This window comes from Labrus bergylta, chromosome 1 (assembly GCF_963930695.1).
Source record: "Labrus bergylta chromosome 1, fLabBer1.1, whole genome shotgun sequence".
Lineage (NCBI taxonomy): Eukaryota > Metazoa > Chordata > Actinopteri > Labriformes > Labridae > Labrus > Labrus bergylta.
In genome coordinates this window covers 36,115,933-36,124,136 of record NC_089195.1, presented here as the reverse complement: position 1 = coordinate 36,124,136, position 8,204 = coordinate 36,115,933, and the positions used below count along the sequence as shown (strand labels likewise).

The window sequence follows — 8,204 nt, the reverse complement described above, 5'->3', positions numbered from 1 at the left end:
TTTTTATGTTGAGATAACAGTCTAAAGAAGATACAAATGACATGTTTTAATGTTTGGTGTCCTTACTTAAAAAATGACAGACTTTGATATACATACCTTTTGAATTTTTGTTTCATGTGTGAAAAATCCAAAAATGTAAAATGGTATTGATAAAAACTTTGCATAATTGTAACTAATAACTATCTGTGAACATCCTGTCCAGATGTGGTGAAGTTCTGGTTCTGATTCCCAGAGATACATGTGATAAGACTAGAGCTGTCCCTTTTGGAGAACACCTCATTTGACCTATTCTCGTTTTTTTGCTAAGATGCAGAAAACATCCAAAAAAAGTTATTTTGCAGTAAAATATTTTTCTCCAACAATCCGTTTCATAAAGTAGACATGTTGAAGTTGTGAAAGAATATGGTCGTGCTTTGTTCTACCTCGGGTAGGGGTCTCTCTTTTTGGGAGGTTTGTTCCTCTACTATAAGATCTGACATGAACCGATATACCCCCTCATTAAACTAAGAGATTACATTGTGAGTAAATCAACAAGTAACATGAAGAAGTAACGTCTAGTGTGGCTGTTAAAGAGTGTAAACAAACCTCTGTTTAACTTTCTTCTTCAATAGTTTTTCCTTTTGCGTTATAAACGTTTATTAAACACAGGTAAAAATAAACTTTACGGTATATCATCGTGAAACAGAGAGATACTCAAAGAAACAGTAGGTTAAATACACTTGTGGTTAAATGTTATGTGTTTCGCTTCCGTTTGTATTTAGAAGTTGGCGCAACGTCGAAATGTGTCCGTTCCGCTGCGTTCAGAACTGGTGCTCGCGCTGTTTACTTCCGCTGTGTGTCACACTATAAAGTATCCTACCGACGGTGGAGGTGCGGCAGCCTTTTGTTCCTCTTTCTGTGGATTTATTTTGTTCAAAACATGTTTTTATTATCAGAAACAAGATGTAAAAAACGTCTTTATTAAAAAACTAGATGATATTGTACAGTGAGTTACTATGGTTACAGATAGACAGAAAGTGTGTTATTAAGGTTAGCCTACAGGGACAGTGAGTTACATAGTAACCCATATAGTAACTCACTGTACCCTTAGTAAACCACTGTTCATGTTACCATGGTAACAGTCTGTCACTGTAACTTTAGTAATTATAGAATTTCCCTCGGTATCAATAAAGTATCTATGGTTACAGGGACTGTTACTATGGTAACCGGGACATGCTGTGTCTGTCTGGAATATGCTCCAATCTGCTTTTTTTTTGTCCACAATGAAACTAAAATAATGATATGAATTATATACTGAACTAAAGTCTATATTTACTGTGTCATCAAAAACTTCAGGTCGGCTTCATGAATTAAATCATGAGGAATGAACTTTTCCTCGATGGGACCTGGAGCCTGATGAACATCTGAAAACAAACGAGTCAAGAGGACAAAAACATAAACATCAGAAAATAACACCAACTTCATGTTTGAGTCAAATGAAGTTTAATTTCAAAGAAGATTAATGTACAGCCTTAATAAAATCCAGACTGTGATATTTAATAAACAGAAGTGGTTGATGTTATTTAATGCAACATGGCCGTCGTATAAGAGGCGGATTGGAAGCAGTGAAACTTTGTGTTGACATGGTGTCAGTTATTTAAAAAGTAAATCACTTGTAGAATATAGAGACATTATTTGAGTGAATTATCAAGAGTAACACACATGAACAACATGACAGAAAGATCACTGTGTCTGGCTTTACACCAAGAGCAGAAACACCAGCCCATCTTAAAACACGGGGTTAATTAGATCAGACGAGGAAGAAATGTGGAGGAGAACATGTTCCCTCTAAAGTGAAGAAGAGTCCAAGTATTCAGTTACAAACTACAGAGAGACTCAAAGAAAGCTCAACTTCCTTCACACTTCACTTCATTACAGAAGTCCAGTCAAAGATTCTTTTTCTGTCTTTGAATCGCTCCACACTCCTGTCCACTAGGGGGCAGTGATTACAAAAAGAGACATTAAACTTGAACATGAAATATAAAAACATAAGAACAAATAAAAGGGCTGGCATCATCTATCTTTCTTTGTGTTTCCTGACACAGAAATAATCTCTTCAGATCGATCAGTCTGGGAGAAAACTGTGGAAACAGTGACACCTGCTGGCAGAAAGCAGTGATAGCAGCAACAGAACCTAAACATGAATTATTATTCAAATAAAACCCTCCACAGATTGAATTTATTTCTATTATAATAATAATAAAAACAGAAGGTTCAAACATCAAAGTGTAATAAACATCAGAAGTTCAAAATAAAGATAGTTTGATAACGTGTCCGTTGTTACCCTGACATGATGAATGAATATCAATGATTGAGTCTGCATGTTATTCAGCTCTTTTTATATCATCTCATATTACATCAAATATTCAGGTGCTGACTCTGCACCTGGATCCAGACATCCTGTTTGTAGTTCTTTTAAAAACTCAGTGAAGCCTCCTCTTTGTTTTGATCCAACAAAGAGACGACTGATTTATTATCAGACGACCAACGACTCGTGGTTAAAAGCAGAACTTCACACTTTAACTTGCACAGCTGGAATCAACTTCTACTGTTATCTGTGAATATGAGTCAATGAATAACCTGCACCACTACACATGTCCACAGGGTGGCGCTGCAACAGAAACATTTATATCCAAATCAAAGAGTTCATCTTCGGTCGTTGAGTCATGAAGCAGTTTAAATTCAGAATATGAGAATAGAAAAATGTCCGAGGTCATGGTCCTGTGTGTGACGGTGGAGCTGATCTCAGAGCAGCTCAGACTGCAGCACTGAGAGTCATCTGCGCTGTGATTGGTCCGTCAGTCTCCCAGTAACACAGCCCAGTTAAAGACTCACCAACACACCAGCTGCTGCTTCCAGCTCTGTGATCAGCAGGATCCTCTCTTTAAAGACTCACCTCCAGCTGTTGATATAAAAAGAGATAAATGAGAGATTAGACTCTGAGAGAGACTTCATGATTATTCTGATCATATAATATCATCGTTATCATGATTATTCTGATTATCAGTGATACAGAACATCCAGTATGAAGAGCAGCAGGGACTTCAGTCCTGCTCAGAAGTGAAGTGGGCGTGGAAAGTAGCACGCCACCTTTCAGCTCTCGTGGTCACTCGTGTTGGTGACTTGAAGCTGAAAGGGACAGAGAGTCCTTGAAGGCATCATCGTGTCACAGACGGTTGAGTGACGTGTTTACCGAGAGTCCTTGAAGGCATCATCATGATGTCACAGACGGTTGAGTGACGTGTTTACCGAGAGTCCTTGAAGGCATCATCATGATGTCACAGACGGTTGAGTGACGTGTTTACCGAGAGTCCTTGAAGGCATCATCATCGCGTCACAGGCGGTTGAGTGACGTGTTTACTGAGAGTCCTTGAAGGCATCATCATCATGTCACAGACAGTTGAGTGATGTGTTTACCGAGAGTCCTTGAAGGCATCATCATGATGTCACAGACGGTTGAGTGACGTGTTTACCGAGAGTCCTTGAAGGCATCATCATGATGTCACAGACGGTTGAGTGACGTGTTTACCGAGAGTCCTTGAAGGCATCATCATCGCGTCACAGACGGTTGAGTGATGTGTTTACCGAGAGTCCTTGAAGGCATCATCGCGTCACAGACAGTTGAGTGATGTGTTTACTGAGAGTCCTTGAAGGCATCATCATCATGTCACAGACAGTTGAGTGATGTGTTTACTGAGAGTCCTTGAAGGCATCATCATGTCACAGACAGTTGAGTGATGTGTTTACCGAGAGTCCTTGAAGGCATCATCATCATGTCACAGACAGTTGAGTGATGTGTTTACTGAGAGTCCTTGAAGGCATCATCATCATGTCACAGACAGTTGAGTGATGTGTTTACTGAGAGTCCTTGAAGGCGTCATCACGTCACAGACAGTTGAGTGATGTGTTTACCGAGAGTCCTTGAAGGCGTCATCATCATGTCAGAGACAGTTGAGTGACGTGTTTACTGAGAGTCCTTGAAGGCATCATCACGTCACAGACAGTTGAGTGATGTGTTTACCGAGAGTCCTTGAAGGCGTCATCATCATGTCACAGACAGTTGAGTGACGTGTTTACTGAGAGTCCTTGAAGGCGTCATCATCATGTCACAGACAGTTGAGTGATGTGTTTACTGAGAGTCCTTGAAGGCGTCATCATCATGTCACAGACAGTTGAGTGATGTGTTTACCGAGAGTCCTTGAAGGCGTCATCATGTCACAGACAGTTGAGTGATGTGTTTACTGAGAGTCCTTGAAGGCATCATCACGTCACAGACAGTTGAGTGATGTGTTTACTGAGAGTCCTTGAAGGCATCATCATGTCACAGACAGTTGAGTGATGTGTTTACTGAGAGTCCTTGAAGGCATCATCATGTCACAGACAGTTGAGTGATGTGTTTACTGAGAGTCCTTGAAGGCATCATCATCATGTCACAGACAGTTGAGTGACGTGTTTACTGAGAGTCCTTGAAGGCATCATCATCATGTCACAGACAGTTGAGTGATGTGTTTACTGAGAGTCCTTGAAGGCATCATCATGTCACAGACAGTTGAGTGATGTGTTTACCGAGAGTCCTTGAAGGCGTCATCATGTCACAGACAGTTGAGTGATGTGTTTACTGAGAGTCCTTGAAGGCGTCATCACGTCACAGACAGTTGAGTGATGTGTTTACTGAGAGTCCTTGAAGGCATCATCATGTCACAGACAGTTGAGTGATGTGTTTACTGAGAGTCCTTGAAGGCATCATCATGTCACAGACAGTTGAGTGATGTGTTTACAGAGAGTCCTTGAAGGCATCATCATGTCACAGACAGTTGAGTGATGTGTTTACTGAGAGTCCTTGAAGGGATCATCATCATGTCACAGACAGTTGAGTGACGTGTTTACTGAGAGTCCTTGAAGGCATCATCATGTCACAGACAGTTGAGTGATGTGTTTACTGTTGATTCATGTAAACTGTGTTTAAATCTAGCAGCAGCAGTTTCTGATTTTCTCTGCCTTTTGGGACAGAAATAACAGCAGACATTAAACACACCTTAAAGAGTTATTTCCACCTGGATGAACTGCAGTGTCTCACAGGTGTGCTGTGTGTAATCTGTCCCTGTGTGTGTTACGAGCCTTGTGGAAGAACAATGTGAACCTGTCTGTGTCTGTGCATCTCACCATCTTACTAATGGAGCCTTTAAATAGCATGGAAATACTGCACCATGACTTTAGAGCAGGTTTTTGTTGGTCCATGGTGCAGCTGCTTTCTGCCCCCTGAGACAGCAACGCCCCACCAACACACCTGAGCACAGGTCATGTTAAGACCTAAACACACTCAGGGGAAAGAGGAAGTGCTGATTCAACGTTTACTGATGTAAAGGTTCAAGTGATTTATCTCAAGTGTCCTCACAGGGAAATGAAAAAGTGTCCCTCTGAAGAACATTTCTTTGTTTGGTGCAGAGTTAACAGAACTTCACATCATATTTCAGAGATCATTAAACTGAATTTATTCTGACTTCAAATAACAGAAAAATAACAAACATGAACTTTGCTCTAATCAGTTTGATGAAGAATGTCTAACTGCTCTCAATCTGAATGGCTACTCCTCATGTCTCTTATTTTTCGTCGCTTGAACCGGAAGTCGTTCTGTGCCGCCATGTTGATGGACGTCTCAGGTCTCTTATTTTCAGCACAGAGGATCGAGGAAACTTGAGACCAGCCTTCCAGGAAGTCTTTTTACGGACAGACACGCCCCCTTATCAAATATCACTAATTGACTGGATCAGACTTCAGTGAAACTTCTCAACATTAGCAGAGTTTAATAAGGGAGAAAAGACGGACATTAAAAAGACTCTAAACAGACACAGCAGACATTTAAGTGTCTGTAAACATCTGTCAGTTTGTAAAGAGTCGGTCTGTGATGAGCTGGAATTCAAAAAGTGTTTGACATGAAGATTAACAACCAGCCTGTCTGTTTGAAACCCAAAGTCAATTTGGACTTCACACCAACTTTATAAGCTGGTTGAAAGCTATGAACAAGCAGCCTAATGCCAGAGTTAGAGTTAATGGAGTAATGTAAATGTATTTTTAAGATGTCAAAAGTTACCAGACGAGGGGATCCATTGTCACCATTGATGTTCGTACTATCTATTGAACCGCTGGCTGAATATATGAAGGTAGAACAAAAAATAAAAGGCATATCTATAGCAGGAGAAAATCACAAATTGGTGATGTATGCTGATGATATCTGAATTTATTTCTATAAGCCTGAACAGTCAGGTGAAGTACTAATGAAGGTAATTAAAGAGTCATTTCAGGGTACACATGAAATATAAATAAGTCTGAGGGAATGCTAATGGGCTGTACAATCGGGGATGAAATCAAACAGAAATATGCATTTCATTGGGATGTCGAGAGGAGAAATTCCTTTTTTTTCCCCAATTAAGATGCTAGAAATGAGAGAGAGATTAATGAGCATTACTGTAATGCTGATGTTCTGAGTTTTAACTCCACTTCCACATAAATTAGGAGAACGTGCACGAGCCTGCTGGTTAAGAACATCGGTAGGTAATCAGTGTTGATAAATCCCATGTTCTTAACCTGCAGGCTCGCACACGTTCGGGGACATTTACATTCAGAAACGCCTCCAATGAACCATTTATGGTAACAACACACCTCTTTAAAAACCACCTGAATATATTTACCTAGCCGGAATAATGACTACGAGAGCAAAGAAAAGGAGCTTCATAACAACAGGAATGGAAGTGGAAGAGGTTGAATAAAAAAGGGAAATAAATAAAGAGATAAATAAATAAATAAAGAGATAAAATAAGGTTAGTAACTCTCGCGCTAAGTGACCCAGATAAATGATTAATAACAACGCATCACGGCACAAAAGCCAGAAGTATCTGCTCCACAATTTCACCCTTGAACATTTACAGCGTGGTCGGGGGCACAGCTCTCTCTGGGGGATTAATCAAACAGTGACGCTCTCCCAACAGAACAAGCTGGACCAAACGGATCAGTGCGCTCTTTTGAACTTACTGCAGAGCGCACGCTTCACCAAATCATCTAATAATGCAAAACCAGCCATGATGTAACATTTCAATGTAACGCCTGTCACAGACGACTTTTTAAGGTTTTCACACCAATTAGGCAACGGGTCTGTTTCAAACCACACAAAATCACTTATTTTGTGTTTTGAATTAAAAAAACTGGGAACATGCATCTAGGTTGAGATGGATTCTGGCGTGCTGTGACACTCGTGGTGCTTTTTATTTGTAGTTTCAATGTTCTACCTCTAGATTCTGTGTGTGAGCATGCTCAGAGCTCTGCTTATATTTACACACATTTCTAAGTAAAAGAACAAGTTGATAAATTCCACTCTTTGCGTGGGAATGTTCTTACACACTCATTACTCACAGATCCGTGCTCACACACTGTTGATAGATGAGCCCCCTGGACTTTTCTCCTTTGCTCTTGCTGTATTGTTTTGTTTTTTTCATCACTTTTGTAGTAATTTGTTTGTATATTTAGTCACTTCTAAATTGTAGTTCTCATCTGCCTTGGTATGATGTTTACATTTTGATGATTAACTTTCTTTGTTTAAATGTGTAACCTTTTAACTAAACCATGTGACTACTACTGATCATGTGACTGGCTGTAAAGCGTTAAAGGAAGTAGCTTGGCTGCCATTTTGTACCTGCCCTGATGAAGGCCTGTATGGCTGAAACATGTTGGCATGTTTTTATGAATCTGTAGCCCTGATGAATTAAAGGCTTTTTATGCTGAACCCTCTGAGTGCCTCAGACTTCTTCAAAAACTTCTAAGTTGGATCCCCGCACGGAAGAGCAGCAGAGGAACTAATTACCAAAATAATTTAAAACACCCATGCAGCACTCCATGCATCTGCTTTGTGACTGGAAATATTGTATTTTCAAATTCAAAAACATTTCAAGGTTTTTAATGACTGTACGAATCCTGAACTGTGTTTAGTGAAACCCTGTAAAGACCAGGATGGACTAAACCCAACCCTGTACTCACAACAGAGTCTCCAGTTTGTAGTCTGGGTTCTTCTGAAGGTCACTCAGCAGCTTCACTCCTGAATCCTGCAGAGTGTTGTTACTCAGGTCCAGCTCTCTGAGATGGGAGGGGTTGGACTTCAGAGCTGAGGTCAGAGA

At 40.3% G+C, this 8,204-nt stretch overlaps 1 long non-coding RNA gene across 1 annotated transcript in view; it reads right to left on the bottom strand.

Moving 5' to 3' along the window:
* Nucleotides 1-1,459: 1,459 nt before the first annotated feature.
* LOC136180483 (uncharacterized) overlaps nt 1,460-8,204 on the bottom strand; it is a 10,245-nt gene continuing 3,500 nt past the window's right edge. The window contains exons 2-3 of the long non-coding RNA XR_010667126.1: nt 8,068-8,204; nt 1,460-2,941 (exon numbers count right to left, since the gene is read on the bottom strand). The exon at nt 8,068-8,204 is cut by the window's right edge and continues 37 nt beyond it. This is a non-coding gene — a long non-coding RNA (uncharacterized lncRNA). The remainder of the gene's footprint in view (nt 2,942-8,067) is intronic.